The 10,968-nt window shown below is 47.9% G+C and overlaps 1 long non-coding RNA gene across 4 annotated transcripts in view; it reads right to left on the bottom strand.

Annotated features, from left to right (window-relative positions):
* Positions 1-2,537: 2,537 nt before the first annotated feature.
* The window catches only part of LOC143436727 (uncharacterized), a 39,611-nt gene continuing 31,180 nt past the window's right edge, over positions 2,538-10,968 (bottom strand). For all 4 annotated transcript variants that reach the window (XR_013106550.1, XR_013106552.1, XR_013106551.1 and 1 more), the window contains exon 4: positions 2,538-10,100. This is a non-coding gene — a long non-coding RNA (uncharacterized LOC143436727). The remainder of the gene's footprint in view (positions 10,101-10,968) is intronic.

Below are 10,968 nucleotides of genomic sequence, written 5' to 3'. Positions count from 1 at the left end.
TCCATAAGGTTACTCCCTATTGACTACCATCTGACCCAGCCGAGTCCTCAGCCCAGCGTACAGCTCCCAGCAGTGTCAGCTCCAAGTGCAGGAAGGATGGCCCCATTCAGAGAATGGTCAGTCTTGCCCTGAGAACTTGGCTAGAACTAACCAGACCTCCCTCCAGCCACTGGTTAAGCCTCTGGCTGCTGGTTAAGCTCTCTGCTCCTTCCTCCCTGGCCTAGGTGGAAACCAGCAAGGAAACGGCTGTCAGGGCCTCAGTGGGAGCTTGCTTCAGTGGTACTCACTGTAAAATTCTAATATGGACATGGGGGCCAGGGGCCTTGTGACTAGTGGGGCTAGAGGGTCTGAGCACCATCAAGAGTTGATGGCTAATATGAACCAGGGATGTCCCCGACCTGATTTGGGTGGCCAGGGGAAAAGACCCTACTGTTGGGTAAAAAGAGGCTAGCCAACAGAGTAGTTGCAGGATCCCAGTTCACCCAAGAGACGGTTCTGGGCCTCCAGGACCTCGGCTCCAGCCAGCCATTGCTCTTACACTGGGCAGCTCCCAGACAGTGGTATTGATCCAGTACAGATGAGGACCACGAGATTCTGGAAAGGGTCTGCCAGGACTATGGTAGGCTGGTAGGGTGAGCCCAGTTTCTCTCCACTCTGGCCCTTTTCACATACAGCATTCAAGAACCCAGCATAGTCCTGCTCAGAAACAGCTGGCCAGATGTGAGGAGCAGAGGGAAGCAGGATTTAGGGGTACCTAGCACCTCTGAGAAGCCAGTTAGGCTTCACTGTCCTCTGATGTTCTGTGGCCTCGGGTACCATGGCAACTTTATGCTTAACACTTGAGGGAGACCCGGCTGGCTGAGCCTCCCTCAGTCGCCAGCTATGGGGAGGGGGGAGGGGCTCGAGATCTCCCATCCTCTTTAACATCTGCTTCAGTGCAGCCTTCCTGTGGGATGTGAGGTAAGCATATCTCTTCGTGACTTTGGTTTTTCACTCTCCGTATTCTGAACCTCTCTCTCTTCGTGGGCTTGGGCCATTCACACGTCCTTTATGGGGAAACAAAATTATCTCCTCTGCCATTTTTCTCCTAACCTCCTTTCTCCCTCTTTCCTGCTGTTGTGGTCTTCCATCTCATCCTCCTCTTCCTCTTCTTCCTTCTTTTTGAAATGGAGTCTCACTTACAGCCCAAACTCACCTAAAAAATCACTATGTGTCCCAGGCTGTCACCTCCTGCCTCAGTCTTCCAAGTGCTGGGATTACAGGTGCAAACCGCACGGCAGGCTCCTCCCACTCTTGAATTTATTTTTATATTTGTTTTGATGTGTATGTGTGTTTTTTCATGCGTGTGTGTATATGTGCACCATGTGTTCGTGGAGGTCGGAGAAGGGCACTGGATCTCCTGGATCTGGAGTTACGTACAGTTATGAGCTATCATGTGAGTTCTGAGAACTAACCCCAGGCCTCTGCAAGAGCGACACATGCTCTAAACTGCTGAGGACCGCCTCTCTGGTCCTTCAAGCTTCCTGAAATGCTTCACGTCTATCGTGTATGTATTGATCTGTGTGGGAGGGTACCTGAGGAGGTCAGAGAATAACGCACTGGAGTCACATCTCTCCATCCACCTTTGAATCCCGGGGACCAAATTGAGGACGTCGAGATTGGTGGAAACACCTTTTACCCACTGAGTGGTCTGGACAGCCCTTATTTTTTTTTTTAACATAATGTATTTTTAGTATATTCACTCCCCGTATTTTTCTAACATGTATATAATGTACTTTCACTATATTCACCCCCACCATTAATTACCCTTTCTGATCCCCATCCCACTCCCTCTGGATCCCTTTAGCGCCCTCCTACACGGATGACCCCTTTTTATGACAGACTTTAATTAGTGTTGCTTGCATGAGTGTGGGTGTGGGTCTCTGTACAGGAGCAGGAGCAACTTAACCAATAGCTAAACGCATCACTGGGGAAAAAAATAGTCCCGCTCCTACATTGCTGCCGTGAACCGCAATAGCTCCTGGGAGAGGGGGCGGAGCCTCATGAGCCCCGCCCCCTCCGTGCTGGAATGTTGACTAGCTTGGTCTTGTGCAGGTGTCTAGAGTCTGGGAACAGGAACCTAACAGCCATGCTGTGTACAGAGGCAGCATTTCACAGCACTGACCTGCTTCTCATACACTCTTTCCTCAATCCTATTCCACGGTGTGACAGATTTGTCCCATTTAGGGCCGACCCTCAAAAGTCAGTCCCTAACTATGAGTCTCTACATTAACTGCTGGCCATTACGAAAAGAAGCTTCTCCACCCAATGCTGAGTACAGCCCTAACTTTTTCATTTTAAAACGTTTCTCTTCATCTTAGCATGGCCCTTGCTCACTTACGTGTTGGTTACTCGTATTTCTATAGTGTGTTTTATTTACTCCGGAATCTTTTCTAAGTCCTCCTTTCTGGGTTTTCTTAATTCTCATTTATATGATGGTCTGCCGTGGCATCGCAGTCCTGGTCACCTTCGTGAAACAGGAGAAAGAGACACACAGATCCAGTACTGCAGAGTGTCATTTACTCCAAACTTACAGATCAGGGAAGAGGAAGCAGATCTATACGGTGATGAGGAAAGTGACTCCATCCTGTCTGAAAGGCCCCGGGTTTACCTTACGCTACAGTCTAAACACCAGGTATGCCTCTGGGGCCAAGGTCAGCTGTGCAATTCTGATGAGAGCCAGGGCTGGCTGTGACTTGTGCGTGTGCGTGTGCGTGTGCGTGTGTGTCATTGCTAAATGGTTGTTGGGATCAATGTGAGGAAAACCCACTGGAGTTCCCCAGGGCATTGTGATGGGTGAGACTACAGTCTTCTGCACTCAAGTCAAGCAGAGCCCTATAACTGTCTTATGTTCTGAAGCCAGTTTGGAGTGTCAGGTCCTGTTTCTGTGTGTGGTGGCTGACTTCCCAGACTGCTGTGAGCCCCAGAACCTGACTCCCTGATCCTGGATTTCTGCTCAGTGGAATTCTAGCCAACTGGGCTGACCAGCAGAGCAGAGAAGGCTCTAGTGTTGACCCTCAGGCTAGACCAGAAAAGGGCCAATTGAAAGACAGAAGCCACCTCACCATGGGGACACGGAGCATCCTTGAGGAAGCTGCCCCAAGAGATACCAGCAGGAAACTGCAACTGGGAGCAAGTCCTGCGGCCCTATCCAGCCTTCAGATGGTGTTGTCCAGCTGCCTCAGTCAAAGCTGTACCCTGTCTCCCACACAAGCTGTTCTCAGCCTGTTCACAGAAACCAAGAAAAAACCCTGGTCAGTGTAAAACAACCAGAGCTGGAATGGTCTTCCAGGTGCCACAGGGACGGGTGCATCTGTGAGAGGAGAGGCGTGTCTGCCCTCCCTGTCCTTGAAGTAGCTCCTGTGTAGGCCTGAGCCACAGCCATTGGGCCTGGAATCTCCTCTTCTGTCACATTCCCATGGCTTCTGACCCAGGGCTTCTCATATGTGTCTCTTCTCTTCCCTCTGTCTCTCCGTGTCTCCCTCGCTCTCTCCCCTCTTTAAGCTCTGACCCACTCAGCTCCCTCATGCCCTCTAGATTCTGCTGAATTTTGCTCAGCTGCCCGTGCCTATCTATCCCTCCAGCTGGCCCAGGGAGCAGATGAGGAGTCTAGTCACCACTCTGGCTCTAGGGGAACAGATAGCAGTGCCTTCCAGCCATTCTGGGTATGTGGTGTCTCTGCTCCTGCCATCAAGAAGATTCCACGTGGTTTAGCAGGTTGAAGCCACATGTCCCAGGTCCTTTTTCCAGTTCAGGAAGTAGAAGTATACAGTGCCCAAGAACAATAGCCTGCAGCCAGGCAGTCGAACGATGGGGGTAGGGGTGGGGCAGAGGGGTCTCTTAGTTAGGGATACTATTGCTATGATGAAAACCTTGACCAAAACCAAGTTGGGGAGGTGTATTAGTCAGGGTTCTCTAGAGTCACAGAACTTCTGGATAGTCTCTACATAGTAAGGGAATTTGTTATGATGACTTACAGTCTGTAGTCCAACTCCCAACAATGGTCAGCTGTGAATAGAAGTCCAAGAATCCAGTAATTGCTCAGTCCCACAAGGCAAGCAGGCAAAGAAGAGAGAGTTTTCCTTCTTCCAACGTCCCTATGTAGGTCTCCAGCAGAAGGGGTGGCCCAGATTAAGAGTGTACCACCACACCTGGATCTGGGACTTGTTTTGTCCCAGATGACCTTGAACTCAGAGATCTCCTTGCCTTAGCCACTGTGCCTCAAGATCTCCAGGCCAAGGTCCAGGTCAGAAACTTGTGTCTCCCGGTCTCAAGATCTGGATCACAGGCGAGCCTTCCACTTCTGGATTGTAGTTCATTCCTGATATCTGCCAACAGTGAGTTGACAACCAGGAATGGCCACTACAATCCACACCCCTTGTCAACTTGACACAAATAATATCTCATTTTCACATGAACAATAACAAGGTCATGAATACGCCTAAACATGATATTCCTTTTACAATCACAAATGCATTTGGAAACTTACAATGGGGCGATGTCCCTTGGGAACATTCTTTTAGTATCTCAACTTAAATACTAATAGATGTTAAAGAAATTGGGAAAGCATAGACAGCTATACAAATGTGTTCTTAACAAAATAAAACATACACACTCACATTACTTTATAATCCTAATTTCTGCAACTGGTCATGTGGCCTTAGCTGGTATTTATAACTACCTTCCTCTACTGCCCATTCTGTATTTCTTCTACCCTCCGCAAGCACCTCAGCAGGTCTTGGCTCTTTTCCTGGAGGAGTGACACACACCTTCATTCCTGATGGGTTGATGTCCTTTGTCATCCTGCTTGGATTAGGTTGTTGTAGTTTCCCATTGACTTTAATTACAGATCATGGCAGTACTAAGAGATGCCCTAAGGGATCCCCTGCACTCCAGACGTAATCCTTCTTACCTCCATTATGGAGAGGCAATCCAATTTCCCCAGTAATCTGGATCTATCACCCTCCTAACACTGTTATTCCTCTCTTAGCCTGTTGGTTTACGGGAATTAGAAGCCCAAAGTGACCAGGGGGGAGTCTGAGCCTCCAGTTCAATGGAATGTTTGTTGTGGCTCCTGGTAGGGGCACTCCCCACTCTGGAACCAAAACTTCTAGGCCAGCAGAACCTAGAGTTGTGAGGACAGGAAGCAAAAATGTTCCTAGACGGTCACTAGGAGTGACAGTGAGTGGAACTATTGCCTTTTCCACCCCTTGATTCTGGTACCCATGGATCCTGTCTATGGGAGAAACTGTACCATTTATCAGATGCTGATTCAAAGCATATACTGCCTTCAGAAGAACTCTGCCCCAGCCCTCCATGCTGCTGCCACCTAATTGGCACTGTAACTGCATTGTCAAAAGGCCATTCCATCTTTCTATCAGACCAGCTGCTACAGGATGATGGGGAACATGATAAGACCAGTGGATTCCATGATCGTGGGCCCACTGTCGCACTTCTCTGGCTATGAAGTGAGTTCCTTGGTCAGAAGCAATACTGTGTGGAATACCGTGACGATGGATAAGGCATTCTGTAAATCCACAGGTGGTGGTTTTGGCAGAAGCATTACATGCAGGAAAGACAAATCCATAACCAGAATAAGTATCTACTCCAGTAAGAAGACAATGTTGTCCTTTCCATGGACAAAGTGGTCCAATGTCAACCTGCCACCAAGTTGCTGGCTGGTCACCTCAAGGAATGGTGCCATATCTGGGGCTCAGTGTTGGTCTCTGCTGTTGGCAGATCTGGCATTCAGCAGCAGCTGTAGCCAGATCAGCTTTGGTGAGTGGAAGTCCATGTTGTTGAGCCCAAGCATAACCTCCATCTTGGGCACCATGGCAACTTTGTTTATGTGCTTATTGAGCAATGACGGGGTGGTTGGGGAAAGAGGCTGTCTGTCCACAGAACGGGTCATCTTATCCACTTGATTATTGAACGCCTCCTCAGATGAAGTCACATTTGTTGAGCATTTACATGGGACACAAGTATCTTCACATCCTTTGCACACTTGGAGAGGTCTATCCACATATTTCTTCCCCATACACGTCTTTCTCACCAATTTTCCAATTGTGATCTTTCCAAGTCCCTGACTATGAGCCAACCATTAGCTACAGCCCATGAGTCAGTGAACAGTCGTACATCTGGCTATTTCTTCTTCCAAACATACTGCAATACCATGTGTACTGCCTGAAATTCTACCCATTGTGAAGATTTTCCTTCACCTGGATCTTTCAGGGTTGTCTGGGAAAGGGGTCGTAATGCTGCAGCTAGCCAGTTCTGGGTGGTGCCTGCATTACATGTAGAGCCGTCAGTGAACCAGGTCCTAGTCTTCTCTCCTTCAGTCAGCCGATCATAGGGAACACCCATGAGGCTATAGGTGCATGCTTGGCAGCAGATGGCATTGTAACAGGAGTAGAAACCATAAGCATTTGAGCAACTTCCTCATGTAACTGGCTTGTACCTGCTCGGGCCTGCTCGTATGTATACCACTCTCATTTGATAATAGTCTGCTGCTGTGCCTGTCCTACTTTATGACTTGGGGGGTGGGGTCTGATAACATCCAGCTCAGGATAGTTGTCCGCAGATGATGGTAGAGCTTTGATCCAAATTCCCAAAGGTCTCTTCTGTGATTCTCCTACAGGGGCCTGCCAGAGGCTCCAAGCAGCATCTCTGTTTGCCACCGACACCTCAAGTACCATCGGGTCTGCTGGATCATATGGTCCAAGTGGTAGAGCAGCCTGCACAGCAGCCTGGCCCTGTTGTAGAGCCTCCTCCTGTTCCAGGCCCCACACAAAGCTAGCAGCTTTCCGAGTCACTTGGTAAATGCTCCTGAGTAACACACCTAAGTGAGGAATGTGCTGTTTCCAGAATCCACATAGACCCTCTAAAGGTTGTGCTTCTTTCCTGGTGGCGGGAGGGGCCAGGTGCAATAACTTATCTTTCACCTTAGAAGGAATATCTCTGCATGCCCCACACCACTGGACTCCTAAGAATTTCATTGAGGTAGATGGCCCTTGAATTTTGGTTGGATTTATTTCCCATCCTCTGATACACATATATATGTGTTACCAATGAGTCCAAAGTGGTTGCTACTTCCTGCTCACTTGGTCTAATTTGCATAATGTCATCGACATAGTGCACCAATGTGATATTTTGTGGAAGAGACAGATGATCAAGATCCCTTCTGACTAAGTTATGACACGGGGCAGGAGAGTTAGTGTATCCTTGAGGCAAAACTGTAATGATACACTACTGGCCTTGCCAACTGAAAGCAAATGGCTTCTGGTGGTCCTTATGGACAGGTACTGAGAAGAAGGCATTTGCCAGATCAATAGCTGCATACCAGGTACCAGGAGATGTGTTGATTTGCTCAAGTAACTAAACTACATCTGGTACAGCAGCTGCAATCGGAGTTACTACCTGATTTACTTTTTGATAGTCAACTGCCATTCCCGATGATCCATCTGTCTTCTGCACTGGCCAGATAGGAGAGTTAAAGAGAGATGTGGTGGGAACCACCACCCCTGTGTCTTTCAAGTCCTTAATAGTGGCCGTAATTTCTGCAGTTCCGCCTGGAATACGACACTGGTTTTGATTCACTATTTTCTTTGGCAGGGGCAACTCTAAAGGGTTCCATTTAGCCTTTCCAACCATAACATCCCTCACTCCACAGGTCGGGGAACCAATGTGAGAATTCTGCCAGTTTCTGAGTATATCTATCCCAGTCATACATTTTGGAACTGGGGAAGTGACCACAGGATGTGTTCGGGGCAGTCAAAGCTCTGTTAATCACCTGGCCTCCACAAGCCCCTACTTTAACTAGAGGGCCACAGTGTTTCTTGGGATCTCCTGGGATCAGTGTCAACGCAGAGCCAGTGTCTAATAGACCCCGGAAGGTCTGATTATTTCCTTTCCCCCAGTGTACAATTACCCTTGTAAAAGGCCATAGGTCCCTCTGGGGAAGAACTGGAGAAAGGCTAACAATAAAACTTTTAGATGACTTATCAAGATCCTTCCTCAGGGGAACCTGGCCACTCCTTTATTCATGGGGTTCTGGGTGTGCGAACTGGCTCAAGTCTGGAAGTTGATTCACTGCCCGAGACTGCCTTTTGCCATGGTCCAATGTAGCCTTTCTTTCATTTGTTTGAGAATTTTCTTGCTTATACAGATCAAACAGATATGCAGTAGGCTTTCTATTTACTTCATGCCAGGAAACAGCATGACTGATCAGCCAGTACCAAAGGTCCGAACAAGTCACACCATTATAAATTTCACCTCTCCTGTGCTGACCGTTACTGGCTATGTCATTATAAACATTTTGTCTACTCTGTTCATTATAATAACTATGATCACCTTGTCTCTGGTGATTCAGTGCTGCCACCTGGCCCTTGCTACCTCGGGGCCCAGTTACACCCACTGCATTTAATCCATCCAACTGAGCAGCTGCATCTCCAACCCTAAGGTCGGCACAAGGAAAAGGTCGAGAACAAAACTCTTCACATGTGCCGGTGCCCCTCTCACCAGTTTGCATCTTATAGGATTCTCGAAGGGCGTACATACCTTCTGGGCCTTCCCATTGTGGAAGATTGGGTTTCACACAAAATATCTATTCTAGCATTGCAATTTCAAACTCAGCCTGATCTAGTTTTACGTTCCTTCAGCCATTATCCCACACCCTTAGAATCCATTCCCACACACATTCCCCAGACTTCTGCTTGAATGAATTAGCGAACTCATTAAGCTCCTTAGTAGTGTAGTGCACTTCTTCATGGACCACACTTCCTACCTCCCCTCCAGGGGCTGCTTTGCCTTGAGTCTGGTTATAGACCTATAATAAACTATTCGTGGGCCTTCAGGAACTTCAGTATTGTCTCGCCCAGCATTTTCTTCAGAGAAAATCACTGATGGTTTATCAGACCCTGAGGGATTAATTTCCTCATGTGAAAAGGCGTTATTTCAAGGGGTGGGGCTGAGGGTACTACTTCTTCAGGTGAGGAAAACCCTTGAGAATCTGAAGATTCAGAATTGGCAGCTTCAACAGGCTCCTCCCACACATCCACATCCAAAGTTATGGGATCCTATTCTTTGCCAGTTAATGCCCTTACTTTAGCTGCTGGCACCTCTGAGGCTGAGACCTGAATTTTCGCTGTAATTCAGCCAACCTTATAATGAGGGCTTCAGTTTGATTTTCTGCAGCTGGAGCTCTATGGCTGCTGGGGAGAAGAGTCTCTTCAAGGGCACACTTAGAAACCTTTAGATTGTTTATTTGCATCCAGAGACGTTGAGTTTTATCATACAGCTCACTCTTTATCCTTGTCCAGAGATACTAAGAGCAACAAGCCAGCAAAATCATATTCCGATTTTCCCCCCAACTTGTAGAAAATTTTCTACACTGGGTCACCTAATTCATCTCCAGTTACAATTGATGGATTAAGATAATCAAAGGCATTAGCTTCTTTAACTTTGAAATATAGTTTCCGCCACAGGCCGAGCTCCCAGGAGAGAGTATCTGGAGAGGTTTCAGTAGTTTAAGGTGCTAGTGAATTATTAAACCAACTCCAGATTCTTAAAAGATTCATCCTTCTATTTCTGTTCCTCTAGACCCACTTCTAGTACCAACTTCTGTATTAGTCAGGGTTCTCTAGAGTCACAGAACTTCTGGGAAGTCTCTACATAGTAAGGGAATTTGTTATGATGACTTACAGTCTGTAGTCCAACTCCCAGCAATGGTCAGCTGTGAATGGAAATCCAAGGATCCAGTAATTGCTCAGTCCCACAAGGCAAGCAGGCAAAGAAGAAAGAATTTTCCTTCTTCCAATGACCCTATGTAGGTCTCCAGCAGAAGGTGTGGCCCAGATTAAAGTTATGTGACACCACACCTGGATCTGGGACTTGCTTTGTCCCAGATGACCTTGAACTCAGAGATCTCCTTGCCTTGATCTCCTGGGATTCATAGCCACTGTGCCTCGAGATCTCCACACCAAGATCCAGGTCAGAAGCTTGTATCTCCCAGCCTCAAGATCAGGATCACAGGTGAGCCTTCCAGGTCTGCATTGTAGTTCATTCTGGATATACAACCAGAAATAGCCATTACAGAAGGCATGGTGGTTTGAATAAGAATAGCGCCCCCCCCCCCAACCCTCATCTGATCATTTATTTGAATGCTTAGTCAGCAGGGAGTGATCATGGCTTTGGAGGAACTGTCCCTTGAGAGAGTCCCAGTGGCTCTCCCAGCTGCTTCAGATCCAGCTCAGCTACTTCTCCAGCACCATGTCTGTCTACATTTTGCCGTGCTCTCTGCCATAACGATAACAGACTAAATCTCTGAAAGTGTAAGCAAGCCCAAATTAAATGCTTTCTTTTATAAGAGTTATCCATCACTGAAGGAAGTCGGGACAGGAACTCAAGCAGGGCAGGAGCCTGGAGGCAGGAGCTGATGCAGAGACCTCGGAGGGGTGCTGCTTACTGGCTTGCTTCACACGACTCGCTCAGCCTGCTTTCTGCTTTCAGCCAGAACCACCAACCCAAGGATGACCCACCCTTGTTGCAACCGGCTCTGCTCTACCTGGCTTGAGACAAAAGACTTAACAATGCCTGAATAGTTACTATGTTGGGGCCTGCTCCGCTCTGCCTGGCTTGGCCTTTCAAAGGCTGGGATTAAAGGCTTACGCCACCACTGCCCGGCCCCAAACTGCCTGTCTTCGGGTCAGGGGAGAGAGAGAGAGAGAGAGAGAGAGAGAGAGAGAGAGAGAGAGAGAGAGAGAGAGAGAGAAGATAAGGGAAAGAGATGCAAGGAATGGAGACAAGACAGAGGTTCTGATCAAGTCTCTTTTATTGAAGGGAAATCTGGGGTATTTATACACTTCTGCCACGTGCCTTGTAGGTGTGTGGATATGACGTAAGCCTTGGAGGCGTGGCTAGCATGTGGATAGC

This window comes from Arvicanthis niloticus, chromosome 23, assembly GCF_011762505.2.
Source record: "Arvicanthis niloticus isolate mArvNil1 chromosome 23, mArvNil1.pat.X, whole genome shotgun sequence".
NCBI classification, from domain to species: domain Eukaryota; kingdom Metazoa; phylum Chordata; class Mammalia; order Rodentia; family Muridae; genus Arvicanthis; species Arvicanthis niloticus.
The sequence above is the reverse complement of the archived record's forward strand: the minus strand, read 5'-3'. Positions and strand labels throughout refer to the sequence as shown.